Below are 26614 nucleotides of genomic sequence, written 5' to 3'. Positions count from 1 at the left end.
GACCTACAGGACATGATATTAGCAGGGGGTCTTAAATTAAACTACAAAAGAGGCTCAACACTGTTTAGCTGCCAAAAGCAGTTGGAATTAAGCCTAAACAGTGTGGTAAGTCTTTAGGTGATGGCTATTGTGTCTGTTTGACCTCTTCCAAATGTCTGTGCTGGCAATAAAAAGAAAAAAGTTTCCAATTTAAATAGCTAGAGAATAAAAACAATTTGCCAGTAATGTGAAAAAACCTACAGCACCTGGTGTTCCCAGGTGGTCTCCCACCCAAGTACTAACCAGGCCCAACACTGCTTAGCTTCCAAGATCAGACGAGATTGGGCCTATCCAATGTGGTATGGCTGTAGGTGAGATACAGGCACTTTTTTGCCCTCTTCTACTTCTATCACCAGGTAAGCTAATAAAAAAGTTTCCTAACTGTATTGGCTTACTTAAAAAAAATCATGTGTTGGTAATGTAAAAAGACCTACAGGACATGATATTAGCAGGGGGTCTTAAATTTAACTACTAAACAGGCTCAACACTGTTTAGCTGCCAAAAGCAGTTGGAATTGGGCCTAAACAGTGTGGCAAGTCTTTAGGTGATGGCTATTGTGTCTGTTTGACCTCTTCCAAATGTCTGTGCTGGCAATAAAAATAAAAAGTTTCCTATTTAAATAGCTAGAGAATAAAAACAATTTGCCAGTAATGTGAAAAAACCTACAGCACCTGGTGTTCACATGTGGTCTCCCACCCAAGTGCTAACCAGGCCCAACACTGCTTAGCTTCCAAGATCAGACGAGATTGGGCCTATCCAATGTGGTATGGCTGTAGGTGAGTTAAAGGCACTTTTTTGCCCTCTTCTACTTCTATCACCAGGTAAGCTAATACAAAAGTTTCCTAACTGTATTGGCTTACTGAAAAAAATCATGTGTTGGTAATGTAAAAAGACCTACAGGACATGATATTAGCAGGGGGTCTTAAATTAAACTACAAAAGAGGCTCAACACAGTTTAGCTGCCAAAAGCAGTTGGAATTGAGCCTAAACAGTGTGGTAAGTTTTTAGGTGATGGCTATTGTGTCTGTTTGACCTCTTCCAAATGTCTGTGCTGGCAATAAAAAGAAAAAGTTTCCAATTTAAATAGCTAGAGAATAAAAACAATTTGCCAGTAATGTGAAAAAACCTACAGCACCTGGTGTTCCCCCACCCAAGTACTAACCAGGCCCAACACTGCTTAGCTTCCAAGGTCAGACGAGATTGGGCCTACCCAATGTTGTATGGCTGTAGGTGAGAAACAGGCACTTTTTTGCCCTCTTCTACTTCTATCACCAGGTAAGCTAATAAAAAAGTTTCCTAACTGTATTGGCTTACTTAAAAAAAATCATGTGTTGGTAATGTAAAAAGACCTACAGGACATGATATTAGCAGGGGGTCTTAAATTTAACTACTAAACAGGCTCAACACTGTTTAGCTGCCAAAAGCAGTTGGAATTGGGCCTAAACAGTGTGGTAAGTCTTTAGGTGATGGCTATTGTGTCTGTTTGACCTCTTCCAAATGTCTGTACTGGCAATAAAAAGAAAAAGTTTCCAATTTAAATAGCTAGAGAATAAAAACAATTTGCCTGTAATGTGAAAAAACCTACAGCACCTGGTGTTCCCATGTGGTCTCCCACCCAAGTACTAACCAGGCCCAACACTGCTTAGCTTCCAAGATCAGACGAGATTGGGTCTATCCAATGTGGTATGGCTGTAGGTGAGATACAGGCACTTTTATGCACTCTTCTACTTCTATCACCAGGTAAGCTAATAAAAAAGTTTCCTAACTGTATTGGCTTACTGAAAAAAATCATGTGTTGGTAATGTAAAAAGACCTACAGGACATGATATTAGCAGGGGGTCTTAAATTAAACTACTAAAGAGGCTCAACACTGTTTAGCTGCCAAAAGCAGTTGGAATTGGGCCTAAACAGTGTGGTAAGTCTTTAGGTGATGGCTATTGTGTCTGTTTGACCTCTTCCAAATGTCTGTGCTGGCAATAAAAAGAAAAAGTTTCCAATTTAAATAGCTAGAGAATAAAAACAATTTGCCAGTAATGTGAAAAAACCTACAGCACCTGGTGTTCCCAGGTGGTCTCCCACCCAAGTACTAACCAGGCCCAACACTGCTTAGCTTCCAAGATCAGACGAGATTGGGCCTATCCAATGTGGTATGGCTGTAGGTGAGATACAGGCACTTTTTTGCCCTCTTCTACTTCTATCACCAGGTAAGCTAATAAAAAAGTTTCCTAACTGTATTGGCTTACTTAAAAAAAATCATGTGTTGGTAATGTAAAAAGACCTACAGGACATGATATTAGCAGGGGGTCTTAAATTTAACTACTAAACAGGCTCAACACTGTTTAGCTGCCAAAAGCAGTTGGAATTGGGCCTAAACAGTGTGGTAAGTCTTTAGGTGATGGCTATTGTGTCTGTTTGACCTCTTCCAAATGTCTGTACTGGCAATAAAAAGAAAAAGTTTCGCTTTTAAATAGCTAGAGAATAAAAACAATTTGCCTGTAATGTGAAAAAACCTACAGCACCTGGTGTTCCCATGTGGTCTCCCACCCAAGTACTAACCAGGCCCAACACTGCATAGCTTCCAAGATCAGACGAGATTGGGCCTATCCAATGTGGTATGGCTGTAGGTGAGATACAGGCACTTTTATGCCCTCTTCTACTTCTATCACCAGGTAAGCTAATAAAAAAGTTTCCTAACTGTATTGGCTTACTGAAAAAAATCATGTGTTGGTAATGTAAAAAGACCTACAGGACATGATATTAGCAGGGGGTCTTAAATTAAACTACTAAAGAGGCTCAACACTGTTTAGCTGCCAAAAGCAGTTGGAATTGGGCCTAAACAGTGTGGTAAGTCTTTAGGTGATGGCTATTGTGTCTGTTTGACCTCTTCCAAATGTCTGTGCTGGCAATAAAAAGAAAAAGTTTCCTATTTAAATAGCTAGAGAATAAAAACAATTTGCCAGTAATGTGAAAAAACCTACAGCACCTGGTCTCCCACCCAAGTACTAACCAGGCCCAACACTGCTTAGCTTCCAAGATCAGACGAGATTGGGCATATCCAATGTGGTATGGCTGTAGCTGAGTTAAAGCCACTTTTTTGCCCTCTTCTACTTCTATCACCAGGTAAGCTAATACAAAAGTTTCCTAACTGTATTGGCTTACTGAAAAAAATCATGTGTTGGTAATGTAAAAAGACCTTCAGGACATGATATTAGCAGGGGGTCTTAAATTAAACTACAAAAGAGGCTCAACACTGTTTAGCTGCCAAAAGCAGTTGGAATTGAGCCTAAACAGTGTGGTAAGTCTTTAGGTGATGGCTATTGTGTCTGTTTGACCTCTTCCAAATGTCTGTGCTGGCAATAAAAAGTAAAAGTTTCCAATATAAATAGCTAGAGAATAAAAACAATTTGCCAGTAATGTGAAAAAACCTACAGCACCTGGTGTTCCCATGTGTTCTCCCACCCAAGTGCTAACCAGGCCCAACACTGCTTAGCTTCCAAGATCAGACGAGATTGGGCCTATCCAATGTGGTATGGCTGTAGATGAGTTAAAGGCACTTTTTTGCCCTCTTCTACTTCTATCACCAGGTAAGCTAATACAAAAGTTTCCTAACTGTATTGGCTTACTTAAAAAAAATCATGTGTTGGTAATGTAAAAAGACCTACAGGACATGATATTAGCAGGGGGTCTTAAATTTAACTACTAAACCGGCTCAACACTGTTTAGCTGCAAAAAGCAGTTGGAATTGGGCCTAAACAGTGTGGTAAGTCTTTAGGTGATGGCTATTGTGTCTGTTTGACCTCTTCCAAATGTCTGTACTGGCAATAAAAAGAAAAAGTTTCCAATTTAAATAGCTAGAGAATAAAAACAATTTGCCTGTAATGTGAAAAAACCTACAGCACCTGGTGTTCCCATGTGGTCTCCCACCCAAGTACTAACCAGACCCAACACTGCTTAGCGTCCAAGATCAGACGAGATTGGGCCTATCCAATGTGGTATGGCTGTAGGTGAGATACAGGCACTTTTATGCCCTCTTCTACTTCTATCACCAGGTAAGCTAATAAAAAAAGTTTCCTAACTGTATTGGCTTACTGAAAAAAATCATGTGTTGGTAATGTAAAAAGACCTACAGGACATGATATTAGCAGGGGGTCTTAAATTAAACTACTAAAGAGGCTCAACACTGTTTAGCTGCCAAAAGCAGTTGGAATTGGGCCTAAACAGTGTGGTAAGTCTTTAGGTGATGGCTATTGTGTCTGTTTGACCTCTTCCAAATGTCTGTGCTGGCAATAAAAAGAAAAAGTTTCCTATTTAAATAGCTAGAGAATAAAAACAATTTGCCAGTAATGTGAAAAAACCTACAGCACCTGGTGTTCCCATGTGGTCTCCCACCCAAGTACTAACCAGGCCCAACACTGCTTAGCTTCCAAGATCAGACGAGATTGGGCCTATCCAATGTGGTATGGCTGTAGGTGAATTAAAGGCACTTTTTTGCCCTCTTCTACTTCTGTCACCAGGTAAGCTAATACAAAAGTTTCCTAACTGTATTGGCTTACTGAAAAAAATCATGTGTTGGTAATGTAAAAAGACCTACAGGACATGATATTAGCAGGGGGTCTTAAATTAAACTACAAAAGAGGCTCAACACTGTTTAGCTGCCAAAAGCAGTTGGAATTGAGCCTAAACAGTGTGGTAAGTCTTTAGGTGATGGCTATTGTGTCTGTTTGACCTCTTCCAAATGTCTGTGCTGGCAATAAAAAGAAAAAGTTTCCAATATAAATAGCTAGAGAATAAAAACAATTTGCCTGTAATGTGAAAAAACCTACAGCACCTGGTGTTCCCATGTGGTCTCCCACCCAAGTACTAACCAGGCCCAACACTGCTTAGCTTCAAAGATCAGATGAGATTGGGCCTATCCAATGTGGTATGGCTGTAGGTGAAATACAGGCACTTTTTTGCCCTCTTCTACTTCTATCACCAGGTAAGCTAATAAAAAAGTTTCCTAACTGTATTGGCTTACTGAAAAAAATCATGTGTTGGTAATGTAAAAAGACCTACAGGACATGATATTAGCAGGGGGTCTTAAATTAAACTACTAAAGAGGCTCAACACTGTTTAGCTGCCAAAAGCAGTTGGAATTGGGCCTAAACAGTGTGGTAAGTCTTTAGGTGATGGCTATTGTGTCTGTTTGACCTCTTCCAAATGTCTGTGCTGGCAATAAAAAGAAAAAGTTTCCTATTTAAATAGCTAGAGAATAAAAACAATTTGCCAGTAATGTGAAAAAACTTACAGCACCTGGTGTTCCCATGTGGTCTCCCACCCAAGTACTAACCAGGCCCAACACTGCTTAGCTTCCAAGATCAGACGAGATTGGGCCTATCCAATGTGGTATGGCTGTAGGTGAGTTAAAGCCACTTTTTTGCCCTCTTCTACTTCTATCACCAGGTAAGCTAATACAAAAGTTTCCTAACTGTATTGGCTTACTGAAAAAAATCATGTGTTGGTAATGTAAAAAGACCTACAGGACATGATATTAGCAGGGGGTCTTAAATTAAACTACAAAAGAGGCTCAACACTGTTTAGCTGCCAAAAGCAGTTGGAATTGAGCCTAAACAGTGTGGTAAGTCTTTAGGTGATGGCTATTGTGTCTGTTTGACCTCTTCCAAATGTCTGTGCTGGCAATAAAAAGAAAAAAGTTTCCAATTTAAATAGCTAGAGAATAAAAACAATTTGCCAGTAATGTGAAAAAACCTACAGCACCTGGTGTTCCCAGGTGGTCTCCCACCCAAGTACTAACCAGGCCCAACACTGCTTAGCTTCCAAGATCAGACGAGATCGGGCCTATCCAATGTGGTATGGCTGTAGGTGAGATACAGGCACTTTTTTGCCCTCTTCTACTTCTATCACCAGGTAAGCTAATAAAAAAGTTTCCTAACTGTATTGGCTTACTTAAAAAAAATCATGTGTTGGTAATGTAAAAAGACCTACAGGACATGATATTAGCAGGGGGTCTTAAATTTAACTACTAAACAGGCTCAACACTGTTTAGCTGCCAAAAGCAGTTGGAATTGGGCCTAAACAGTGTGGTAAGTCTTTAGGTGATGGCTATTGTGTCTGTTTGACCTCTTCCAAATGTCTGTGCTGGCAATAAAAATAAAAAGTTTCCTATTTAAATAGCTAGAGAATAAAAACAATTTGCCAGTAATGTGAAAAAACCTACAGCACCTGGTGTTCCCATGTGGTCTCCCACCCAAGTGCTAACCAGGCCCAACACTGCTTAGCTTCCAAGATCAGATGAGATTGGGCCTATACATTGTGGTATGGCTATAGGTGAGTTAAAGGCACTTTTTTGCCCTCTTCTACTTCTATCACCAGGTAAGCTAATACAAAAGTTTCCTAACTGTATTGGCTTACTGAAAAAAATCATGTGTTGGTAATGTAAAAAGACCTACAGGACATGATATTAGCAGGGGGTCTATAATTAAACTACTAAAGAGGCTCAACACTGTTTAGCTGCCAAAAGCAGTTGGAATTGGGCCTAAACAGTGTGGTAAGTCTTTAGGTGATGGCTATTGTGTCTGTTTGACCTCTTCCAAATGTCTGTGCTGGCAATAAAAAGAAAAAGTTTCCTATTTAAATAGCTAGAGAATAAAAACAATTTGCCAGTAATGTGAAAAAACCTACAGCACCTGGTGTTCCCCCACCCAAGTACTAACCAGGCCCAACACTGCTTAGCTTCCAAGGTCAGACGAGATTGGGCCTACCCAATGTGGTATGGCTGTAGGTGAGAAACAGGCACTTTTTTGCCCTCTTCTACTTCTATCACCAGGTAAGCTAATAAAAAAGTTTCCTAACTGTATTGGCTTACTTAAAAAAAATCATGTGTTGGTAATGTAAAAAGACCTACAGGACATGATATTAGCAGGGGGTCTTAAATTTAACTACTAAACAGGCTCAACACTGTTTAGCTGCCAAAAGCAGTTGGAATTGGGCCTAAACAGTGTGGTAAGTCTTTAGGTGATGGCTATTGTGTCTGTTTGACCTCTTCCAAATGTCTGTGCTGGCAATAAAAAGAAAAAGTTTCCAATTTAAATAGCTAGAGAATAAAAACAATTTGCCTGTAATGTGAAAAAACCTACAGCACCTGGTGTTCCCATGTGGTCTCCCACCCAAGTACTAACGAGGCCCAACACTGCTTAGCTTCCAAGATCAGACAAGATTGGGTCTATCCAATGTGGTATGGCTGTAGGTGAGATACAGGCACTTTTATGCACTCTTCTACTTCTATCACCAGGTAAGCTAATAAAAAAGTTTCCTAACTGTATTGGCTTACTGAAAAAATCATGTGTTGGTAATGTAAAAAGACCTACAGGACATGATATTAGCAGGGGGTCTTAAATTAAACTACTAAAGAGGCTCAACACTGTTTAGCTGCCAAAAGCAGTTGGAATTGGGCCTAAACAGTGTGGTAAGTCTTTAGGTGATGGCTATTGTGTCTGTTTGACCTCTTCCAAATGTCTGTGCTGGCAATAAAAAGAAAAAGTTTCCAATTTAAATAGCTAGAAAATAAAAACAATTTGCCAGTAATGTGAAAAAACCTACAGCACCTGGTGTTCCCAGGTGGTCTCCCACCCAAGTACTAACCAGGCCCAACACTGCTTAGCTTCCAAGATCAGACGAGATTGGGCCTATCCAATGTGGTATGGCTGTAGGTGAGATACAGGCACTTTTTTGCCCTCTTCTACTTCTATCACCAGGTAAGCTAATAAAAAAGTTTCCTAACTGTATTGGCTTACTTAAAAAAAATCATGTGTTGGTAATGTAAAAAGACCTACAGGACATGATATTAGCAGGGGGTCTTAAATTTAACTACTAAACAGGCTCAACACTGTTTAGCTGCCAAAAGCAGTTGGAATTGGGCCTAAACAGTGTGGTAAGTCTTTAGGTGATGGCTATTGTGTCTGTTTGACCTCTTCCAAATGTCTGTGCTGGCAATAAAAAGAAAAAGTTTCCTATTTAAATAGCTAGAGAATAAAAACAATTTGCCAGTAATGTGAAAAAACCTACAGCACCTGGTGTTCCCAGGTGGTCTCCCACCCAAGTACTAACCAGGCCCAACACTGCTTAGCTTCCAAGATCAGACGAGATTGGGCATATCCAATGTGGTATGGCTGTAGCTGAGTTAAAGCCACTTTTTTGCCCTCTTCTACTTCTATCACCAGGTAAGCTAATACAAAAGTTTCCTAACTGTATTGGCTTACTGAAAAAAATCATGTGTTGGTAATGTAAAAAGACCTTCAGGACATGATATTAGCAGGGGGTCTTAAATTAAACTACAAAAGAGGCTCAACACTGTTTAGCTGCCAAAAGCAGTTGGAATTGAGCCTAAACAGTGTGGTAAGTCTTTAGGTGATGGCTATTGTGTCTGTTTGACCTCTTCCAAATGTCTGTGCTGGCAATAAAAAGAAATAGTTTCCAATATAAATAGCTAGAGAATAAAAACAATTTGCCAGTAATGTGAAAAAACCTACAGCACCTGGTGTTCCCATGTGTTCTCCCACCCAAGTGCTAACCAGGCCCAACACTGCTTAGCTTCCAAGATCAGACGAGATTGGGCCTATCCAATGTGGTAAGGCTGTAGATGAGTTAAAGGCACTTTTTTGCCCTCTTCTACTTCTATCACCAGGTAAGCTAATACAAAAGTTTCCTAACTGTATTGGCTTACTGAAAAAAATCATGTGTTGGTAATGTAAAAAGACATACAGGACATGATATTAGCAGGGGGTCTTAAATTAAACTACAAAAGAGGCTCAACACTGCTTAGCTGCCAAAAGCAGTTGGAATTGAGCCTAAACAGTGTGGTAAGTCTTTAGGTGATGGCTATTGTGTCTGTTTGACCTCTTCCAAATGTCTGTGCTGGCAATAAAAAGAAAAAGTTTCAAATTTAAATAGCTAGAGAATAAAAACAATTTGCCAGTAATGTGAAAAAACCTACAGCACCTGGTGTTCCCAGGTGGTCTCCCACCCAAGTACTAACCAGGGCCAACACTGCTTAGCTTCCAAGATCAGACGAGATTGGGCCTATCCAATGTGGTATGGCTGTAGGTGAGAAACAGGCACTTTTTTGCCCTCTTCTACTTCTATCACCAGGTAAGCTAATAAAAAAGTTTCCTAACTGTATTGGCTTACTGAAAAAAATCATGTGTTGGTAATGTAAAAAGACCTACAGGACATGATATTAGCAGGGGTTTTAAATTTAACTACTAAACCGGCTCAACACTGTTTAGCTGCCAAAAGCAGTTGGAATTGGGCCTAAACAGTGTGGTAAGTCTTTAGGTGATGGCTATTGTGTCTGTTTGACCTCTTCCAAATGTCTGTACTGGCAATAAAAAGAAAAAGTTTCCAATTTAAATAGCTAGAGAATAAAAACAATTTGCCTGTAATGTGAAAAAACCTACAGCACCTGGTGTTCCCATGTGGTCTCCCACCCAAGTACTAACCAGGCCCAACACTGCTTAGCTTCCAAGATCAGACGAGATTGGGCCTATCCAATGTGGTATGGCTGTAGGTGAGATACAGGCACTTTTATGCCCTCTTCTACTTCTATCACCAGGTAAGCTAATAAAAAAAGTTTCCTAACTGTATTGGCTTACTGAAAAAAATCATGTGTTGGTAATGTAAAAAGACCTACAGGGCATGATATTAGCAGGGGGTCTTAAATTAAACTACTAAAGAGGCTCAACACTGTTTAGCTGCCAAAAGCAGTTGGAATTGGGCCTAAACAGTGTGGTAAGTCTTTAGGTGATGGCTATTGTGTCTGTTTGACCTCTTCCAAATGTCTGTGCTGGCAATAAAAAGAAAAAGTTTCCTATTTAAATAGCTAGAGAATAAAAACAATTTGCCAGTAATGTGAAAAAACCTACAGCACCTGGTGTTCCCATGTGGTCTCCCACCCAAGTACTAACCAGGCCCAACACTGCTTAGCTTCCAAGATCAGACGAGATTGGGCCTATCCAATGTGGTATGGCTGTAGGTGAGTTAAAGGCACTTTTTTGCCCTCTTCTACTTCTGTCACCAGGTAAGCTAAAACAAAAGTTTCCTAACTGTATTGGCTTACTGAAAAAAATCATGTGTTGGTAATGTAAAAAGACCTACAGGACATGATATTAGCAGGGGGTCTTAAATTAAACTACAAAAGAGGCTCAACACTGTTTAGCTGCCAAAAGCAGTTGGAATTGAGCCTAAACAGTGTGGTAAGTCTTTAGGTGATGGCTATTGTGTCTGTTTGACCTCTTCCAAATGTCTGTGCTGGCAATAAAAAGAAAAAGTTTCCAATATAAATAGCTAGAGAATAAAAACAATTTGCCTGTAATGTGAAAAAACCTACAGCACCTGGTGTTCCCATGTGGTCTCCCACCCAAGTACTAACCAGGCCCAACACTGCTTAGCTTCCAAGATCAGATGAGATTGGGCCTATCCAATGTGGTATGGCTGTAGGTGAAATACAGGCACTTTTTTGCCCTCTTCTACTTCTATCACCAGGTAAGCTAATAAAAAAGTTTCCTAACTGTATTGGCTTACTGAAAAAAATCATGTGTTGGTAATGTAAAAAGACCTACAGGACATGATATTAGCAGGGGGTCTTAAATTAAACTACTAAAGAGGCTCAACACTGTTTAGCTGCCAAAAGCAGTTGGAATTGGGCCTAAACAGTGTGGTAAGTCTTTAGGTGATGGCTATTGTGTCTGTTTGACCTCTTCCAAATGTCTGTGCTGGCAATAAAAAGAAAAAGTTTCCTATTTAAATAGCTAGAGAATAAAAACAATTTGCCAGTAATGTGAAAAAACTTACAGCACCTGGTGTTCCCATGTGGTCTCCCACCCAAGTACTAACCAGGCCCAACACTGCTTAGCTTCCAAGATCAGACGAGATTGGGCCTATCCAATGTGGTATGGCTGTAGGTGAGTTAAAGCCACTTTTTTGCCCTCTTCTACTTCTATCACCAGGTAAGCTAATACAAAAGTTTCCTAACTGTATTGGCTTACTGAAAAAAATCATGTGTTGGTAATGTAAAAAGACCTACAGGACATGATATTAGCAGGGGGTCTTAAATTAAACTACAAAAGAGGCTCAACACTGTTTAGCTGCCAAAAGCAGTTGGAATTGAGCCTAAACAGTGTGGTAAGTCTTTAGGTGATGGCTATTGTGTCTTTTTGACCTCTTCCAAATGTCTGTGCTGGCAATAAAAAGAAAAAGTTTCCAATATAAATAGCTAGAGAATAAAAACAATTTGCCAGTAATGTGAAAAAACCTACAGCACCTGGTGTTCCCATGTGGTCTCCCACCCAAGTACTAACCAGGCCCAACACTGCTTAGCTTCCAAGATCAGACGAGATTGGGCCTATCCAATGTGGTATTGCTGTAGTTGAGTTAAAGGCACTTTTTTGCATTTTTCTACTTCTATCACCAGGTAAGCTAATACAAAAGTTTCCTAACTGTATTGGCTTACTGAAAAAAATCATGTGTTGGTAATGTAAAAAGACCTACAGGACATGATATTAGCAGGGGGTCTTAAATTAAACTACAAAAGAGGCTCAACACTGTTTAGCTGCCAAAAGCAGTTGGAATTGAGCCTAAACAGTGTGGTAAGTCTTTAGGTGATGGCTATTGTGTCTGTTTGACCTCTTCCAAATGTCTGTGCTGGCAATAAAAAGAAAAAATTTCCAATTTAAATAGCTAGAGAATAAAAACAATTTGCCTGTAATGTGAAAAAACCTACAGCACCTGGTGTTTCCAGGTGGTCTCCCACCCAAGTACTAACCAGGCCCAACACTGCTTAGCTTCCAAGATCAGACGAGATTGGGCCTATCCAATGTGGTATGGCTGTAGGTGAGATACAGTCACTTTTTTGCCCTCTTCTACTTCTATCACCAGGTAAGCTAATACAAAAGTTTCCTAACTGTATTGGCTTACTGAAAAAAATCATGTGTTGGTAATGTAAAAAGACATACAGTACATGATATTAGCAGGGGGTCTTAAATTAAACTACAAAAGAGGCTCAACACTGTTTAGCTGCCAAAAGCAGTTGGAATTGAGCATAAACAGTGTGGTAAGTCTTTAGGTGATGGCTATTGTGTCTGTTTGACCTCTTCCAAATGTCTGTGCTGGCAATAAAAAGAAAAAGTTTCCAATATAAATAGCTAGAGAATAAAAACAACTTGCCAGTAATGTGAAAAAACCTACAGCACCTGGTGTTCCCATGTGGTCTCCCACCCAAGTACTAACCAGGCCCAACACTGCTCAGCTTCCAAGATCAGGCCTATCCAATGTGGTATGGCTGTAGGTGAGTTAAAGCCACTTTTTTGCCCTCTTCTACTTTTATCACCAGGTAAACTAATACAAAAGTTTCCTAACTGTATTGGCTTACTGAAAAAAATCATGTGTTGGTAATGTAAAAAGACCTACAGGACATGATATTAGCAGGGGGTCTTAAATTAAACTACTAAAGAGGCTCAACACTGTTTAGCTGCCAAAAGCAGTTGGAATTGGGCCTAAACAGTGTGGTAAGTCTTTAGGTGATGGCTATTGTGTCTGTTTGACCTCTTCCAAATGTCTGTGCTGGCAATAAAAAGAAAAAGTTTCATATTTAAATAGCTAGAGAATAAAAACAATTTGCTAGTAATGTGAAAAAACCTACAGCACCTGGTGTTCCCATGTGGTCTCCCACCCAAGTACTAACCAGGCCCAACACTGCTTAGCTTCCAAGATCAGACGAGATTGGGCCTATCCAATGTGGTATGGATGTAGGTGAGTTAAAGGCACTTTTTTGCCCTCTTCTACTTCTATCACCAGGTAAGCTAATACAAAAGTTTCCTAACTGTATTGGCTTACTGAAAAAAATCATGTGTTGGTAATGTAAAAAGACCTACAGGACATGATATTAGCAGGGGGTCTTAAATTAAACTACAAAAGAGGCTCAACACTGTTTAGCTGCCAAAAGCAGTTGGAATTGAGCCTAAACAGTGTGGTAAGTCTTTAGGTGATGGCTATTGTGTCTGTTTGACCTCTTCCAAATGTCTGTGCTGGCAATAAAAAGAAAAAGTTTCCAATTTAAATAGCTAGAGAATAAAAACAATTTGCCTGTAATGTGAAAAAACCTACAGCACCTGGTGTTTCCAGGTGGTCTCCCACCCAAGTACTAACCAGGCCCAACACTGCTTAGCTTCCAAGATCAGACAAGATTGGGCCTATCCAATGTGGTATGGCTGTAGGTGAGACACAGTCACTTTTTTGCCCTCTTCTACTTCTATCACCAGGTAAGCTAATACAAAAGTTTCCTAACTGTATTGGCTTACTGAAAAAAATCATGTGTTGGTAATGTAAAAAGACCTACAGGACATGATATTAGCAGGGGGTCTTAAATTAAACTACTAAAGAGGCTCAACACTGTTTAGCTGCCAAAAGCAGTTGGAATTGGGCCTAAACAGTGTGGTAAGTTTTTAGGTGATGGCTATTGTGTCTGACCTCTTCCAAATGTCTGTGCTGGCAATAAAAAGAAAAAGTTTCCAATTTAAATAGCTAGAGAATAAAAACAATTTGCTAGTAATGTGAAAAAACCTACAGCACCTGGTGTTCCCATGTGGTCTCCCACGCAAGTACTAACCAGGCCCAACACTGCTTAGCTTCCAAGATCAGACGAGATTGGGCCTATCCAATGTGGTATGGATGTAGGTGAGTTAAAGGCACTTTTTTGCCCTCTTCTACTTCTATCACCAGGTAAGCTAATACAAAAGTTTCCTAACTGTATTGGCTTACTGAAAAAAATCATGTGTTGGTAATGTAAAAAGACCTACAGGACATGATATTAGCAGGGGGTCTTAAATTAAACTACAAAAGAGGCTCAACACTGTTTAGCTGCCAAAAGCAGTTGGAATTGAGCCTAAACAGTGTGGTAAGTCTTTAGGTGATGGCTATTGTGTCTGTTTGACCTCTTCCAAATGTCTGTGCTGGCAATAAAAAGAAAAAGTTTCCAATATAAATAGCTAGAGAATAAAAACAATTTGCCTGTAATGTGAAAAAACCTACAGCACCTGGTGTTCCCATGTGGTCTCCAACCCAAGTACTAACCAGGCCCAACACTGCTTAGCTTTCAAGATCAGATGAGATTGGGCCTATCCAATGTGGTATGGCTGTAGGTGAGATACAGGCACTTTTTTGCCCTCTTCTACTTCTATCACCAGGTAAGCTAATGAAAAAGTTTCCTAACTGTATTGGCTTACTGAAAAAAATCATGTGTTGGTAATGTAAAAAGACCTACAGGACATGATATTAGCAGGGGGTCTTAAATTAAACTACTAAAGAGGCTCAACACTGTTTAGCTGCCAAAAGCAGTTGGAATTAAGCCTAAACAGTGTGGTAAGTCTTTAGGTGATGGCTATTGTGTCTGTTTGACCTCTTCCAAATGTCTGTGCTGGCAATAAAAAGAAAAAGTTTCCAATATAAATAGCTAGAGAATAAAAACAATTTGCCTGTAATGTGAAAAAACCTACAGCACCTGGTGTTCCCATGTGGTCTCCAACCCAAGTACTAACCAGGCCCAACACTGCTTAGCTTTTAAAATCAGACGAGATTGGGCCTATCCAATGTGGTATGGCTGTAGGTGAAATACAGGCACTTTTTTGCCCTCTTCTACTTCTATCACCAGGTAAGCTAATGAAAAAGTTTCCTAACTGTATTGGCTTACTGAAAAAAATCATGTGTTGGTAATGTAAAAAGACCTACAGGACATGATATTAGCAGGGGGTCTTAAATTAAACTACTAAAGAGGCTCAACACTGTTTAGCTGCCAAAAGCAGTTGGAATTAAGCCTAAACAGTGTGGTAAGTCTTTAGGTGATGGCTATTGTGTCTGTTTGACCTCTTCCAAATGTCTGTACTGGCAATAAAAAGAAAAAGTTTCCAATTTAAATAGCTAGAGAATAAAAACAATTTGCCTGTAATGTGAAAAAACCTACAGCACCTGGTGTTCCCATGTGGTCTCCCACCCAAGTACTAACCAGGCCCAACACTGCTTAGCTTCCAAGATCAGACGAGATTGGGCCTATCCAATGTGGTATGGCTGTAGGTGAGTTAAAGCCACTTTTTTGCCCTCTTCTACTTCTATCACCAGGTAAGCTAATACAAAAGTTTCCTAACTGTATTGGCTTACTGAAAAAAATCATGTGTTGGTAATGTAAAAAGACCTACAGGACATGATATTAGCAGGGGGTCTTAAATTAAACTACAAAAGAGGCTCAACACTGTTTAGCTGCCAAAAGCAGTTGGAATTGAGCCTAAACAGTGTGGTAAGTCTTTAGGTGATGGCTATTGTGTCTGTTTGACCTCTTCCAAATGTCTGTGCTGGCAATGAAAAAAAAAAGTTTCCAATATAAATAGCTAGAGAATAAAAGCAATTTGCCAGTAATGTGAAAAAACCTACAGCACCTGGTGTTCCCATGTGGTCTCCCACCCAAGTACTAACCAGGCCCAACACTGCTTAGCTTTTAAGATCAGACGAGATTGGGCCTATCCAATGTGGTATGTATGTAGGTGAGCTAATGGCACTTTTTTGCCCTCTTCTACTTCTATCACCAGGTAAGCTAATACAAAAGTTTCCTAACTGTATTGGCTTACTGAAAAAAATCATGTGTTGGTAATGAAAAAAGACCTACAGGACATGATATTAGCAGGGGGTCTTAAATTAAACTACAAAAGAGGCTCAACACTGTTTAGCTGCCAAAAGCAGTTGGAATTGAGCCTAAACAGTGTGGTAAGTCTTTAGGTGATGGCTATTGTGTCTGTTTGACCTCTTCCAAATGTCTGTGCTGGCAATAAAAAGAAAAAGTTTCCAATATAAATAGCTAGAGAATAAAAACCATTTGCCAGTAATGTGAAAAAACCTACAGCACCTGGTGTTCCCATGTGGTCTCCCACCCAAGTACTAACCAGGCCCAACACTGCTTAGCTTCCAAGATCAGACGAGATTGGGCCTATCCAATGTGGTATGGCTGTAGGTGAGTTAAAGGCACTTTTTTGCCCTCTTCTACTTCTATCACCAGGTAAGCTAATACAAAAGTTTCCTAACTGTATTGGCTTAATGAAAAAAAATCATGTGTTGGTAATGTAAAAAGACCTACAGGACATGATATTAGCAGGGGGTCTTAAATTAAACTACAAAAGAGGCTCAACACTGTTTAGCTGCCAAAAGCAGTTGGAATTGAGCCTAAACAGTGTGGTAAGTCTTTAGGTGATGGCTATTGTGTCTGTTTGACCTCTTCCAAATGTCTGTGCTGGCAATAAAAAGAAAAAGTTTCCAATATAAATAGCTAGAGAATAAAAACAATTTGCCAGTAATGTGAAAAAACCTACAGCACCTGGTGTTCCCAGGTGGTCTCCCACCCAAGTACTAACCAGGCCCAACACTGCTTAGCTTCCAAGATCAGACGAGATTGGGCCTATCCAATGTGGTATGGCTGCAGATGAGATACAGGCACTTTTTTGCCCTCTTCTACTTCTATCACCAGGTAAGCTAATACAAAAGTTTCCTAACTGCATTGGCTTACTGAAAAAAATCATGTGTTGGTAATGTAAAAAGACCTACAGGACATGATATTAGCAGGGGGTCTAAAATTAAACTACAAAAGAGGCTCAACACTGTTTAGCTGCCAAAAGCAGTTGGAATTGAGCCTAAACAGTGTGGTAAGTCTTTAGGTGATGGCTATTGTGTCTGTTTGACCTCTTCCAAATGTCTGTGCTGGCAATAAAAAGAAAAAGTTTCCCATTTAAATAGCTAGAGAATAAAAACAATTTGCCAGTAATGTGAAAAAACCTACAGCACCTGGTGTCCCCAGGTGGTCTCCCACCCAAGTACTAACCAGGCCCAACACTGCTTAGCTTCCAAGATCAGACGAGATTGGGCCTATCCAATGTGGTATGGCTGTAGGTGAGATACGGGCACTTTTTTGCCATCTTCTACTTCTATCACCAGGTAAGCTAATAAAAAAGTTTCCTAACTAAATTGGCTTACTAAAAAAAATCATGTGTTGGTAATGTAAAAAGACCTACAGGACATGATATTAGCAGGGGGTCTTAAATTAAACTACTAAAGAGGCTCAACACTGTTTAGCTGCCAAAAGCAGTTGGAATTGGGCCTAAACAGTGTGGTAAGTCTTTAGGTGATGGCTATTGTGTCTGTTTGACCTCTTCCAAATGTCTGTGCTGGCAATAAAAAGAAAAAGTTTCCAATTTAAATAGCTAGAGAATAAAAACAATTTGCCAGTAATGTGAAAAAACCTACAGCACCTGGTGTTCCCATGTGGTCTCCCACCCAAGTACTAACCAGGCCCAACACTGCTTAGCTTCCAAGATCAGACGAGATTGGGCCTATCCAATGTGGTATGGCTGTAGGTGAGTTAAAGCCACTTTTTTGCCCTCTTCTACTTCTATCACCAGGTAAGCTAATACAAAAGTTTCCTAACTGTATTGGCTTACTGAAAAAAATCATGTGTTGGTAATGTAAAAAGACCTACAGGACATGATATTAGCAGGGGGTCTTAAATTAAACTACAAAAGAGGCTCAACACTGTTTAGCTGCCAAAAGCAGTTGGAATTGAGCCTAAACAGTGTGGTAAGTCTTTAGGTGATGGCTATTGTGTCTGTTTGACCTCTTCCAAATGTCTGTGCTGGCAATAAAAAGAAAAAGTTTCCAATATAAATAGCTAGAGAATAAAAACAATTTGCCTGTAATGTAAAAAAAAACCTACAGCACCTGGTGTTCCCATGTGGTCTCCAACCCAAGTACTAACCAGGCCCAACACTGCTTAGCTTCCAAGATCAGACGAGATTGGGCCTATCCAATGTGGTATGGCTGTAGGTGAAATACAGGCACTTTTTTGCCCTATTCTACTTCTATCACCAGGTAAGCTAATGAAAAAGTTTCCTAACTGTATTGGCTTACTGAAAAAAATCATGTGTTGGTAATGTAAAAAGACCTACAGGACATGATATTAGCAGGGGGTCTTAAATTAAACTACTAAAGAGGCTCAACACTGTTTAGCTGCCAAAAGCAGTTGGAATTGAGCCTAAACAGTGTGGTAAGTCTTTAGGTGATGGCTATTGTGTCTGTTTGACCTCTTCCAAATGTCTGTGCTGGCAATAAAAAGAAAATGTTTCCAATTTAAATAGCTAGAGAATAAAAACAATTTGCCAGTAATGTGAAAAAACGTACAGCACCTGGTGTTCCCATGTGGTCTCCCACCCAAGTACTAACCAGGCCCAACACTGCTTAGCTTCCAAGATCAGATGAGATTGGGCCTATCCAATGTGGTATGGCTGTAGGTGAGTCAAATTGAACTTTTTTGCCCTCTTCTACTTCTATCACCAAGTAAGCTAATAGAAAAGTTTCCTAACTGTATTGGCTTACTGAAAAAAATCATGTGTTGGTAATGTAAAAAGACCTACAGGACATGATATTAGCAGGGGGTCTTAAATTAAACTACAAAAGAGGCTCAACACTGTTTAGCTGCCAAAAGCAGTTGGAATTGAGCCTAAACAGTGTGGTAAGTCTTTAGGTGATGGCTATTGTGTCTGTTTGACCTCTTCCAAATGTCTGTGCTGGCAATAAAAAGAAAAAGTTTCCAATATAAATAGCTAGAGAATAAAAACAATTTGCCTGTAATGTGAAAAAACCTACAGCACCTGGTGTTCCCATGTGGTCTCCAACCCAAGTACTAACCAGGCCCAACACTGCTCAGCTTTCAAGATCAGACGAGATTGGGCCTATCCAATGTGGTATGGCTGTAGGTGAAATACAGGCACTTTTTTGCCCTCTTCTACTTCTATCACCAGGTAAGCTAATGAAAAAGTTTCCTAACTGTATTGGCTTACTGAAAAAAATCATGTGTTGGTAATGTAAAAAAACCTACAGGACATGATATTAGCAGGGGGTCTTAAATTAAACTACTAAAGAGGCTCAACACTGTTTAGCTGCCAAAAGCAGTTGGAATTAAGCCTAAACAGTGTGGTAAGTCTTTAGGTGATGGCTATTGTGTCTGTTTGACCTCTTCCAAATGTCTGTCCTGGCAATAAAAAGAAAAAGTTTCCAATTTAAATAGCTAGAGAATAAAAACAATTTGCCTGTAATGTGAAAAAACCTACAGCACCTGGTGTTCCCATGTGGTCTCCAACCCAAGTACTAACCAGGCCCAACACTGCTTAGCTTTTAAAATCAGACGAGATTGGGCCTATCCAATGTGGTATGGCTGTAGGTGAAATACAGGCACTTTTTTGCCCTCTTCTACTTCTATCACCAGGTAAGCTAATGAAAAAGTTTCCTAACTGTATTGGCTTACTGAAAAAAATCATGTGTTGGTAATGTAAAAAGACCTACAGGACATGATATTAGCAGGGGGTCTTAAATTAAACTACTAAAGAGGCTCAACACTGTTTAGCTGCCAAAAGCAGTTGGAATTAAGCCTAAACAGTGTGGTAAGTCTTTAGGTGATGGCTATTGTGTCTGTTTGACCTCTTCCAAATGTCTGTACTGGCAATAAAAAGAAAAAGTTTCCAATTTAAATAGCTAGAGAATAAAAACAATTTGCCTGTAATGTGAAAAAACCTACAGCACCTGGTGTTCCCATGTGGTCTCCCACCCAAGTACTAACCAGGCCCAACACTGCTTAGCTTCCAAGATCAGACGAGATTGGGCCTATCCAATGTGGTATGGCTGTAGGTGAGTTAAAGCCACTTTTTTGCCCTCTTCTACTTCTATCACCAGGTAAGCTAATACAAAAGTTTCCTAACTGTATTGGCTTACTGAAAAAAATCATGTGTTGGTAATGTAAAAAGACCTACAGGACATGATATTAGCAGGGGGTCTTAAATTAAACTACAAAAGAGGCTCAACACTGTTTAGCTGCCAAAAGCAGTTGGAATTGAGCCTAAACAGTGTGGTAAGTCTTTAGGTGATGGCTATTGTGTCTGTTTGACCTCTTCCAAATGTCTGTGCTGGCAATGAAAAAAAAAAGTTTCCAATATAAATAGCTAGAGAATAAAAGCAATTTGCCAGTAATGTGAAAAAACCTACAGCACCTGGTGTTCCCATGTGGTCTCCCACCCAAGTACTAACCAGGCCCAACACTGCTTAGCTTTTAAGATCAGACGAGATTGGGCCTATCCAATGTGGTATGTATGTAGGTGAGTTAATGGCACTTTTTTGCCCTCTTCTACTTCTATCACCAGGTAAGCTAATACAAAAGTTTCCTAACTGTATTGGCTTACTGAAAAAAATCATGTGTTGGTAATGAAAAAAGACCTACAGGACATGATATTAGCAGGGGGTCTTAAATTAAACTACAAAAGAGGCTCAACACTGTTTAGCTGCCAAAAGCAGTTGGAATTGAGCCTAAACAGTGTGGTAAGTCTTTAGGTGATGGCTATTGTGTCTGTTTGACCTCTTCCAAATGTCTGTGCTGGCAATAAAAAGAAAAAGTTTCCAATATAAATAGCTAGAGAATAAAAACCATTTGCCAGTAATGTGAAAAAACCTACAGCACCTGGTGTTCCCATGTGGTCTCCCACCCAAGTACTAACCAGGCCCAACACTGCTTAGCTTCCAAGATCAGACGAGATTGGGCCTATCCAATGTGGTATGGCTGTAGGTGAGTTAAAGGCACTTTTTTGCCCTCTTCTACTTCTATCACCAGGTAAGCTAATACAAAAGTTTCCTAACTGTATTGGCTTAATGAAAAAAAATCATGTGTTGGTAATGTAAAAAGACCTACAGGACATGATATTAGCAGGGGGTCTTAAATTAAACTACAAAAGAGGCTCAACACTGTTTAGCTGCCAAAAGCAGTTGGAATTGAGCCTAAACAGTGTGGTAAGTCTTTAGGTGATGGCTATTGTGTCTGTTTGACCTCTTCCAAATGTCTGTGCTGGCAATAAAAAGAAAAAGTTTCCAATATAAATAGCTAGAGAATAAAAACAATTTGCCAGTAATGTGAAAAAACCTACAGCACCTGGTGTTCCCAGGTGGTCTCCCACCCAAGTACTAACCAGGCCCAACACTGCTTAGCTTCCAAGATCAGACGAGATTGGGCCTATCCAATGTGGTATGGCTGCAGATGAGATACAGGCACTTTTTTGCCCTCTTCTACTTCTATCACCAGGTAAGCTAATACAAAAGTTTCCTAACTGCATTGGCTTACTGAAAAAAATCATGTGTTGGTAATGTAAAAAGACCTACAGGACATGATATTAGCAGGGGGTCTAAAATTAAACTACAAAAGAGGCTCAACACTGTTTAGCTGCCAAAAGCAGTTGGAATTGAGCCTAAACAGTGTGGTAAGTCTTTAGGTGATGGCTATTGTGTCTGTTTGACCTCTTCCAAATGTCTGTGCTGGCAATAAAAAGAAAAAGTTTCCCATTTAAATAGCTAGAGAATAAAAACAATTTGCCAGTAATGTGAAAAAACCTACAGCACCTGGTGTCCCCAGGTGGTCTCCCACCCAAGTACTAACCAGGCCCAACACTGCTTAGCTTCCAAGATCAGACGAGATTGGGCCTATCCAATGTGGTATGGCTGTAGGTGAGATACGGGCACTTTTTTGCCATCTTCTACTTCTATCACCAGGTAAGCTAATAAAAAAGTTTCCTAACTAAATTGGCTTACTAAAAAAAATCATGTGTTGGTAATGTAAAAAGACCTACAGGACATGATATTAGCAGGGGGTCTTAAATTAAACTACTAAAGAGGCTCAACACTGTTTAGCTGCCAAAAGCAGTTGGAATTGGGCCTAAACAGTGTGGTAAGTCTTTAGGTGATGGCTATTGTGTCTGTTTGACCTCTTCCAAATGTCTGTGCTGGCAATAAAAAGAAAAAGTTTCCAATTTAAATAGCTAGAGAATAAAAACAATTTGCCAGTAATGTGAAAAAACCTACAGCACCTGGTGTTCCCATGTGGTCTCCCACCCAAGTACTAACCAGGCCCAACACTGCTTAGCTTCCAAGATCAGACGAGATTGGGCCTATCCAATGTGGTATGGCTGTAGGTGAGTTAAAGCCACTTTTTTGCCCTCTTCTACTTCTATCACCAGGTAAGCTAATACAAAAGTTTCCTAACTGTATTGGCTTACTGAAAAAAATCATGTGTTGGTAATGTAAAAAGACCTACAGGACATGATATTAGCAGGGGGTCTTAAATTAAACTACAAAAGAGGCTCAACACTGTTTAGCTGCCAAAAGCAGTTGGAATTGAGCCTAAACAGTGTGGTAAGTCTTTAGGTGATGGCTATTGTGTCTGTTTGACCTCTTCCAAATGTCTGTGCTGGCAATAAAAAGAAAAAGTTTCCAATATAAATAGCTAGAGAATAAAAACAATTTGCCTGTAATGTAAAAAAAAACCTACAGCACCTGGTGTTCCCATGTGGTCTCCAACCCAAGTACTAACCAGGCCCAACACTGCTTAGCTTCCAAGATCAGACGAGATTGGGCCTATCCAATGTGGTATGGCTGTAGGTGAAATACAGGCACTTTTTTGCCCTATTCTACTTCTATCACCAGGTAAGCTAATGAAAAAGTTTCCTAACTGTATTGGCTTACTGAAAAAAATCATGTGTTGGTAATGTAAAAAGACCTACAGGACATGATATTAGCAGGGGGTCTTAAATTAAACTACTAAAGAGGCTCAACACTGTTTAGCTGCCAAAAGCAGTTGGAATTGAGCCTAAACAGTGTGGTAAGTCTTTAGGTGATGGCTATTGTGTCTGTTTGACCTCTTCCAAATGTCTGTGCTGGCAATAAAAAGAAAATGTTTCCAATTTAAATAGCTAGAGAATAAAAACAATTTGCCAGTAATGTGAAAAAACGTACAGCACCTGGTGTTCCCATGTGGTCTCCCACCCAAGTACTAACCAGGCCCAACACTGCTTAGCTTCCAAGATCAGATGAGATTGGGCCTATCCAATGTGGTATGGCTGTAGGTGAGTCAAATTGAACTTTTTTGCCCTCTTCTACTTCTATCACCAAGTAAGCTAATAGAAAAGTTTCCTAACTGTATTGGCTTACTGAAAAAAATCATGTGTTGGTAATGTAAAAAGACCTACAGGACATGATATTAGCAGGGGGTCTTAAATTAAACTACAAAAGAGGCTCAACACTGTTTAGCTGCCAAAAGCAGTTGGAATTGAGCCTAAACAGTGTGGTAAGTCTTTAGGTGATGGCTATTGTGTCTGTTTGACCTCTTCCAAATGTCTGTGCTGGCAATAAAAAGAAAAAGTTTCCAATATAAATAGCTAGAGAATAAAAACAATTTGCCTGTAATGTGAAAAAACCTACAGCACCTGGTGTTCCCATGTGGTCTCCAACCCAAGTACTAACCAGGCCCAACACTGCTCAGCTTTCAAGATCAGACGAGATTGGGCCTATCCAATGTGGTATGGCTGTAGGTGAAATACAGGCACTTTTTTGCCCTCTTCTACTTCTATCACCAGGTAAGCTAATGAAAAAGTTTCCTAACTGTATTGGCTTACTGAAAAAAATCATGTGTTGGTAATGTAAAAAAACCTACAGGACATGATATTAGCAGGGGGTCTTAAATTAAACTACTAAAGAGGCTCAACACTGTTTAGCTGCCAAAAGCAGTTGGAATTAAGCCTAAACAGTGTGGTAAGTCTTTAGGTGATGGCTATTGTGTCTGTTTGACCTCTTCCAAATGTCTGTCCTGGCAATAAAAAGAAAAAGTTTCCAATTTAAATAGCTAGAGAATAAAAACAATTTGCCTGTAATGTGAAAAAACCTACAGCACCTGGTGTTCCCATGTGGTCTCCCACCCAAGTACTAACCAGGCCCAACACTGCTTAGCTTCCAAGATCAGACGAGATTGGGCCTATCCAATGTGGTATGTATGTAGGCGAGTTAACGGCACTTTTTTGCCCTCTTCTACTTCTATCACCAGGTAAGCTAATACAAAAGTTTCCTAACTGTATTGGCTTACTGAAAAAAATCATGTGTTGGTAATGAAAAAAGACCTACAGGACATGATATTAGCAGGGGGTCTTAAATTAAACTACAAAAGAGGCTCAACACTGTTTAGCTGCCAAAAGCAGTTGGAATTGAGCCTAAACAGTGTGGTAAGTCTTTAGGTGATGGCTATTGTGTCTGTTTGACCTCTTCCAAATGTCTGTGCTGGCAATAAAAAGAAAAAGTTTCCAATATAAATAGCTAGAGAATAAAAACCATTTGCCAGTAATGTGAAAAAACCTACAGCACCTGGTGTTCCCATGTGGTCTCCCACCCAAGTACTAACCAGGCCCAACACTGCTTAGCTTCCAAGATCAGACGAGATTGGGCCTATCCAATGTGGTATGGCTGTAGGTGAGTTAAAGGCACTTTTTTGCCCTCTTCTACTTCTATCACCAGGTAAGCTAATACAAAAGTTTCCTAACTGTATTGGCTTAATGAAAAAAATCATGTGTTGGTAATGTAAAAAGACCTACAGGACATGATATTAGCAGGGGGTCTTAAATTAAACTACAAAAGAGGCTCAACACTGTTTAGCTGCCAAAAGCAGTTGGAATTGAGCCTAAACAGTGTGGTAAGTCTTTAGGTGATGGCTATTGTGTCTGTTTGACCTCTTCCAAATGTCTGTGCTGGCAATAAAAAGAAAAAGTTTCCAATATAAATAGCTAGAGAATAAAAACAATTTGCCAGTAATGTGAAAAAACCTACAGCACCTGGTGTTCCCAGGTGGTCTCCCACCCAAGTACTAACCAGGCCCAACACTGCTTAGCTTCCAAGATCAGACGAGATTGGGCCTATCCAATGTGGTATGGCTGTAGGTGAGCTAAAGGCACTTTTTTGCCCTCTTCTACTTCTATCACTAGGTAAGCTAATACAAAAGTTTCCTAACTGTATTGGCTTACTGAAAAAAATCATGTGTTGGTAATGTAAAAAGACCTACAGGACATGATATTAGCAGGGGGTCTTAAATTAAACTACAAAAGAGGCTCAACACTGTTTAGCTGCCAAAAGCAGTTGGAATTGGGCCTAAACAGTGTGGTAAGTCTTTAGGTGATGGCTATTGTGTCTGTTTGACCTCTTCCAAATGTCTGTCCTGGCAATAAAAAGAAAAAGTTTCCAATTTAAATAGCTAGAGAATAAAAACAATTTGCCTGTAATGTGAAAAAACCTACAGCACCTGGTGTTCCCATGTGGTCTCCCACCCAAGTACTAACCAGGCCCAACACTGCTTAGCTTCCAAGATCAGACGAGATTGGGCCTATCCAATGTGGTATGTATGTAGGCGAGTTAATGGCACTTTTTTGCCCTCTTCTACTTCTATCACCAGGTAAGCTAATACAAAAGTTTCCTAACTGTATTGGCTTACTGAAAAAAATCATGTGTTGGTAATGAAAAAAGACCTACAGGACATGATATTAGCAGGGGGTCTTAAATTAAACTACAAAAGAGGCTCAACACTGTTTAGCTGCCAAAAGCAGTTGGAATTGAGCCTAAACAGTGTGGTAAGTCTTTAGGTGATGGCTATTGTGTCTGTTTGACCTCTTCCAAATGTCTGTGCTGGCAATAAAAAGAAAAAGTTTCCAATATAAATAGCTAGAGAATAAAAACCATTTGCCAGTAATGTGAAAAAACCTACAGCACCTGGTGTTCCCATGTGGTCTCCCACCCAAGTACTAACCAGGCCCAACACTGCTTAGCTTCCAAGATCAGACGAGATTGGGCCTATCCAATGTGGTATGGCTGTAGGTGAGTTAAAGGCACTTTTTTGCCCTCTTCTACTTCTATCACCAGGTAAGCTAATACAAAAGTTTCCTAACTGTATTGGCTTAATGAAAAAAATCATGTGTTGGTAATGTAAAAAGACCTACAGGACATGATATTAGCAGGGGGTCTTAAATTAAACTACAAAAGAGGCTCAACACTGTTTAGCTGCCAAAAGCAGTTGGAATTGAGCCTAAACAGTGTGGTAAGTCTTTAGGTGATGGCTATTGTGTCTGTTTGACCTCTTCCAAATGTCTGTGCTGGCAATAAAAAGAAAAAGTTTCCAATATAAATAGCTAGAGAATAAAAACAATTTGCCAGTAATGTGAAAAAACCTACAGCACCTGGTGTTCCCAGGTGGTCTCCCACCCAAGTACTAACCAGGCCCAACACTGCTTAGCTTCCAAGATCAGACGAGATTGGGCCTATCCAATGTGGTATGGCTGCAGGTGAGATACAGGCACTTTTTTGCCCTCTTCTACTTCTATCACCAGGTAAGCTAATACAAAAGTTTCCTAACTGCATTGGCTTACTGAAAAAAATCATGTGTTGGTAATGTAAAAAGACCTACAGGACATGATATTAGCAGGGGGTCTTAAATTAAACTACAAAAGAGGCTCAACACTGTTTAGCTGCCAAAAGCAGTTGGAATTGAGCCTAAACAGTGTGGTAAGTCTTTAGGTGATGGCTATTGTGTCTGTTTGACCTCTTCCAAATGTCTGTGCTGGCAATAAAAAGAAAAAGTTTCCAATTTAAATAG

At 39.9% G+C, this 26614-nt stretch overlaps 41 non-coding genes and 16 pseudogenes across 41 annotated transcripts; all 57 read right to left on the bottom strand.

Moving 5' to 3' along the window:
- Positions 1-233: 233 nt before the first annotated feature.
- LOC146013567 (5S ribosomal RNA) lies at positions 234-352 on the bottom strand. Its single transcript, XR_014446541.1, has one exon. It is a non-coding gene; the product is annotated as a 5S ribosomal RNA (ribosomal RNA).
- Positions 353-698: 346 nt separating this feature from the next.
- LOC146010313 (5S ribosomal RNA) lies at positions 699-817 on the bottom strand. Its single transcript, XR_014444827.1, has one exon. It is a non-coding gene; the product is annotated as a 5S ribosomal RNA (ribosomal RNA).
- A 345-nt stretch (positions 818-1162) lies between these two features.
- Positions 1163-1271, bottom strand: LOC146011745 (5S ribosomal RNA; annotated as a pseudogene).
- Positions 1272-1617: 346 nt separating this feature from the next.
- On the bottom strand, positions 1618-1736 carry LOC146014588 (5S ribosomal RNA). The gene has a single exon (XR_014447537.1). It is a non-coding gene; the product is annotated as a 5S ribosomal RNA (ribosomal RNA).
- Positions 1737-2081: 345 nt separating this feature from the next.
- LOC146013556 (5S ribosomal RNA) lies at positions 2082-2200 on the bottom strand. Its single transcript, XR_014446530.1, has one exon. It is a non-coding gene; the product is annotated as a 5S ribosomal RNA (ribosomal RNA).
- A 346-nt stretch (positions 2201-2546) lies between these two features.
- LOC146016539 (5S ribosomal RNA) lies at positions 2547-2665 on the bottom strand. Its single transcript, XR_014449428.1, has one exon. It is a non-coding gene; the product is annotated as a 5S ribosomal RNA (ribosomal RNA).
- A 345-nt stretch (positions 2666-3010) lies between these two features.
- LOC146011587 (5S ribosomal RNA) lies at positions 3011-3116 on the bottom strand (annotated as a pseudogene).
- A 345-nt stretch (positions 3117-3461) lies between these two features.
- On the bottom strand, positions 3462-3580 carry LOC146011257 (5S ribosomal RNA; annotated as a pseudogene).
- Positions 3581-3926: 346 nt separating this feature from the next.
- Positions 3927-4045, bottom strand: LOC146016937 (5S ribosomal RNA). The gene has a single exon (XR_014449816.1). It is a non-coding gene; the product is annotated as a 5S ribosomal RNA (ribosomal RNA).
- A 346-nt stretch (positions 4046-4391) lies between these two features.
- Positions 4392-4510, bottom strand: LOC146010430 (5S ribosomal RNA). Its single transcript, XR_014444840.1, has one exon. It is a non-coding gene; the product is annotated as a 5S ribosomal RNA (ribosomal RNA).
- A 345-nt stretch (positions 4511-4855) lies between these two features.
- On the bottom strand, positions 4856-4974 carry LOC146015544 (5S ribosomal RNA). The gene has a single exon (XR_014448462.1). It is a non-coding gene; the product is annotated as a 5S ribosomal RNA (ribosomal RNA).
- Positions 4975-5319: 345 nt separating this feature from the next.
- Positions 5320-5438, bottom strand: LOC146015546 (5S ribosomal RNA). Its single transcript, XR_014448464.1, has one exon. It is a non-coding gene; the product is annotated as a 5S ribosomal RNA (ribosomal RNA).
- Positions 5439-5784: 346 nt separating this feature from the next.
- Positions 5785-5903, bottom strand: LOC146014021 (5S ribosomal RNA). The gene has a single exon (XR_014446981.1). It is a non-coding gene; the product is annotated as a 5S ribosomal RNA (ribosomal RNA).
- Positions 5904-6249: 346 nt separating this feature from the next.
- On the bottom strand, positions 6250-6368 carry LOC146010621 (5S ribosomal RNA; annotated as a pseudogene).
- A 345-nt stretch (positions 6369-6713) lies between these two features.
- Positions 6714-6822, bottom strand: LOC146011617 (5S ribosomal RNA; annotated as a pseudogene).
- Positions 6823-7168: 346 nt separating this feature from the next.
- Positions 7169-7287, bottom strand: LOC146010521 (5S ribosomal RNA; annotated as a pseudogene).
- Positions 7288-7631: 344 nt separating this feature from the next.
- Positions 7632-7750, bottom strand: LOC146013544 (5S ribosomal RNA). The gene has a single exon (XR_014446518.1). It is a non-coding gene; the product is annotated as a 5S ribosomal RNA (ribosomal RNA).
- Positions 7751-8096: 346 nt separating this feature from the next.
- On the bottom strand, positions 8097-8215 carry LOC146017056 (5S ribosomal RNA). The gene has a single exon (XR_014449931.1). It is a non-coding gene; the product is annotated as a 5S ribosomal RNA (ribosomal RNA).
- Positions 8216-8560: 345 nt separating this feature from the next.
- Positions 8561-8679, bottom strand: LOC146011393 (5S ribosomal RNA; annotated as a pseudogene).
- A 345-nt stretch (positions 8680-9024) lies between these two features.
- LOC146015845 (5S ribosomal RNA) lies at positions 9025-9143 on the bottom strand. Its single transcript, XR_014448753.1, has one exon. It is a non-coding gene; the product is annotated as a 5S ribosomal RNA (ribosomal RNA).
- Positions 9144-9487: 344 nt separating this feature from the next.
- LOC146010418 (5S ribosomal RNA) lies at positions 9488-9606 on the bottom strand. The gene has a single exon (XR_014444839.1). It is a non-coding gene; the product is annotated as a 5S ribosomal RNA (ribosomal RNA).
- Positions 9607-9952: 346 nt separating this feature from the next.
- On the bottom strand, positions 9953-10071 carry LOC146010405 (5S ribosomal RNA). The gene has a single exon (XR_014444837.1). It is a non-coding gene; the product is annotated as a 5S ribosomal RNA (ribosomal RNA).
- A 345-nt stretch (positions 10072-10416) lies between these two features.
- Positions 10417-10535, bottom strand: LOC146011863 (5S ribosomal RNA). Its single transcript, XR_014445046.1, has one exon. It is a non-coding gene; the product is annotated as a 5S ribosomal RNA (ribosomal RNA).
- A 345-nt stretch (positions 10536-10880) lies between these two features.
- On the bottom strand, positions 10881-10999 carry LOC146015545 (5S ribosomal RNA). Its single transcript, XR_014448463.1, has one exon. It is a non-coding gene; the product is annotated as a 5S ribosomal RNA (ribosomal RNA).
- A 345-nt stretch (positions 11000-11344) lies between these two features.
- Positions 11345-11463, bottom strand: LOC146016611 (5S ribosomal RNA). Its single transcript, XR_014449496.1, has one exon. It is a non-coding gene; the product is annotated as a 5S ribosomal RNA (ribosomal RNA).
- A 345-nt stretch (positions 11464-11808) lies between these two features.
- LOC146015354 (5S ribosomal RNA) lies at positions 11809-11927 on the bottom strand. The gene has a single exon (XR_014448279.1). It is a non-coding gene; the product is annotated as a 5S ribosomal RNA (ribosomal RNA).
- Positions 11928-12272: 345 nt separating this feature from the next.
- Positions 12273-12381, bottom strand: LOC146011628 (5S ribosomal RNA; annotated as a pseudogene).
- Positions 12382-12726: 345 nt separating this feature from the next.
- On the bottom strand, positions 12727-12845 carry LOC146016078 (5S ribosomal RNA). The gene has a single exon (XR_014448980.1). It is a non-coding gene; the product is annotated as a 5S ribosomal RNA (ribosomal RNA).
- Positions 12846-13190: 345 nt separating this feature from the next.
- Positions 13191-13309, bottom strand: LOC146017383 (5S ribosomal RNA). Its single transcript, XR_014450258.1, has one exon. It is a non-coding gene; the product is annotated as a 5S ribosomal RNA (ribosomal RNA).
- A 341-nt stretch (positions 13310-13650) lies between these two features.
- LOC146017359 (5S ribosomal RNA) lies at positions 13651-13769 on the bottom strand. Its single transcript, XR_014450234.1, has one exon. It is a non-coding gene; the product is annotated as a 5S ribosomal RNA (ribosomal RNA).
- Positions 13770-14114: 345 nt separating this feature from the next.
- On the bottom strand, positions 14115-14233 carry LOC146017596 (5S ribosomal RNA). The gene has a single exon (XR_014450463.1). It is a non-coding gene; the product is annotated as a 5S ribosomal RNA (ribosomal RNA).
- Positions 14234-14578: 345 nt separating this feature from the next.
- Positions 14579-14697, bottom strand: LOC146011424 (5S ribosomal RNA; annotated as a pseudogene).
- A 345-nt stretch (positions 14698-15042) lies between these two features.
- Positions 15043-15161, bottom strand: LOC146010394 (5S ribosomal RNA). Its single transcript, XR_014444836.1, has one exon. It is a non-coding gene; the product is annotated as a 5S ribosomal RNA (ribosomal RNA).
- A 345-nt stretch (positions 15162-15506) lies between these two features.
- Positions 15507-15625, bottom strand: LOC146011390 (5S ribosomal RNA; annotated as a pseudogene).
- A 345-nt stretch (positions 15626-15970) lies between these two features.
- LOC146010383 (5S ribosomal RNA) lies at positions 15971-16089 on the bottom strand. Its single transcript, XR_014444835.1, has one exon. It is a non-coding gene; the product is annotated as a 5S ribosomal RNA (ribosomal RNA).
- A 346-nt stretch (positions 16090-16435) lies between these two features.
- On the bottom strand, positions 16436-16554 carry LOC146015014 (5S ribosomal RNA). The gene has a single exon (XR_014447949.1). It is a non-coding gene; the product is annotated as a 5S ribosomal RNA (ribosomal RNA).
- A 345-nt stretch (positions 16555-16899) lies between these two features.
- On the bottom strand, positions 16900-17018 carry LOC146015822 (5S ribosomal RNA). The gene has a single exon (XR_014448731.1). It is a non-coding gene; the product is annotated as a 5S ribosomal RNA (ribosomal RNA).
- A 345-nt stretch (positions 17019-17363) lies between these two features.
- LOC146010372 (5S ribosomal RNA) lies at positions 17364-17482 on the bottom strand. Its single transcript, XR_014444834.1, has one exon. It is a non-coding gene; the product is annotated as a 5S ribosomal RNA (ribosomal RNA).
- A 347-nt stretch (positions 17483-17829) lies between these two features.
- On the bottom strand, positions 17830-17948 carry LOC146016900 (5S ribosomal RNA). Its single transcript, XR_014449780.1, has one exon. It is a non-coding gene; the product is annotated as a 5S ribosomal RNA (ribosomal RNA).
- Positions 17949-18293: 345 nt separating this feature from the next.
- Positions 18294-18412, bottom strand: LOC146015330 (5S ribosomal RNA). The gene has a single exon (XR_014448255.1). It is a non-coding gene; the product is annotated as a 5S ribosomal RNA (ribosomal RNA).
- A 346-nt stretch (positions 18413-18758) lies between these two features.
- Positions 18759-18877, bottom strand: LOC146011306 (5S ribosomal RNA; annotated as a pseudogene).
- Positions 18878-19222: 345 nt separating this feature from the next.
- LOC146011423 (5S ribosomal RNA) lies at positions 19223-19341 on the bottom strand (annotated as a pseudogene).
- Positions 19342-19686: 345 nt separating this feature from the next.
- On the bottom strand, positions 19687-19805 carry LOC146010361 (5S ribosomal RNA). The gene has a single exon (XR_014444833.1). It is a non-coding gene; the product is annotated as a 5S ribosomal RNA (ribosomal RNA).
- Positions 19806-20150: 345 nt separating this feature from the next.
- On the bottom strand, positions 20151-20269 carry LOC146011389 (5S ribosomal RNA; annotated as a pseudogene).
- A 345-nt stretch (positions 20270-20614) lies between these two features.
- LOC146010349 (5S ribosomal RNA) lies at positions 20615-20733 on the bottom strand. The gene has a single exon (XR_014444832.1). It is a non-coding gene; the product is annotated as a 5S ribosomal RNA (ribosomal RNA).
- Positions 20734-21079: 346 nt separating this feature from the next.
- Positions 21080-21198, bottom strand: LOC146015013 (5S ribosomal RNA). Its single transcript, XR_014447948.1, has one exon. It is a non-coding gene; the product is annotated as a 5S ribosomal RNA (ribosomal RNA).
- Positions 21199-21543: 345 nt separating this feature from the next.
- LOC146015821 (5S ribosomal RNA) lies at positions 21544-21662 on the bottom strand. Its single transcript, XR_014448730.1, has one exon. It is a non-coding gene; the product is annotated as a 5S ribosomal RNA (ribosomal RNA).
- A 345-nt stretch (positions 21663-22007) lies between these two features.
- On the bottom strand, positions 22008-22126 carry LOC146010338 (5S ribosomal RNA). Its single transcript, XR_014444831.1, has one exon. It is a non-coding gene; the product is annotated as a 5S ribosomal RNA (ribosomal RNA).
- A 347-nt stretch (positions 22127-22473) lies between these two features.
- LOC146016899 (5S ribosomal RNA) lies at positions 22474-22592 on the bottom strand. Its single transcript, XR_014449779.1, has one exon. It is a non-coding gene; the product is annotated as a 5S ribosomal RNA (ribosomal RNA).
- A 345-nt stretch (positions 22593-22937) lies between these two features.
- On the bottom strand, positions 22938-23056 carry LOC146015329 (5S ribosomal RNA). The gene has a single exon (XR_014448254.1). It is a non-coding gene; the product is annotated as a 5S ribosomal RNA (ribosomal RNA).
- A 346-nt stretch (positions 23057-23402) lies between these two features.
- On the bottom strand, positions 23403-23521 carry LOC146011305 (5S ribosomal RNA; annotated as a pseudogene).
- Positions 23522-23866: 345 nt separating this feature from the next.
- On the bottom strand, positions 23867-23985 carry LOC146010887 (5S ribosomal RNA; annotated as a pseudogene).
- A 345-nt stretch (positions 23986-24330) lies between these two features.
- LOC146010326 (5S ribosomal RNA) lies at positions 24331-24449 on the bottom strand. The gene has a single exon (XR_014444830.1). It is a non-coding gene; the product is annotated as a 5S ribosomal RNA (ribosomal RNA).
- Positions 24450-24794: 345 nt separating this feature from the next.
- LOC146013533 (5S ribosomal RNA) lies at positions 24795-24913 on the bottom strand. The gene has a single exon (XR_014446507.1). It is a non-coding gene; the product is annotated as a 5S ribosomal RNA (ribosomal RNA).
- A 345-nt stretch (positions 24914-25258) lies between these two features.
- Positions 25259-25377, bottom strand: LOC146010885 (5S ribosomal RNA; annotated as a pseudogene).
- A 345-nt stretch (positions 25378-25722) lies between these two features.
- Positions 25723-25841, bottom strand: LOC146010315 (5S ribosomal RNA). Its single transcript, XR_014444829.1, has one exon. It is a non-coding gene; the product is annotated as a 5S ribosomal RNA (ribosomal RNA).
- Positions 25842-26186: 345 nt separating this feature from the next.
- Positions 26187-26305, bottom strand: LOC146014183 (5S ribosomal RNA). Its single transcript, XR_014447136.1, has one exon. It is a non-coding gene; the product is annotated as a 5S ribosomal RNA (ribosomal RNA).
- Positions 26306-26614: the final 309 nt, after the last annotated feature.

This window comes from Crinia signifera, chromosome 6, assembly GCF_055691185.1.
Source record: "Crinia signifera chromosome 6, ASM5569118v1, whole genome shotgun sequence".
In the NCBI taxonomy this organism is placed as follows: Eukaryota; Metazoa; Chordata; class Amphibia; order Anura; family Myobatrachidae; genus Crinia; species Crinia signifera.
Note: the sequence above shows the minus strand (reverse complement) of the source record. Positions and strands in the feature narration are given on the sequence as shown.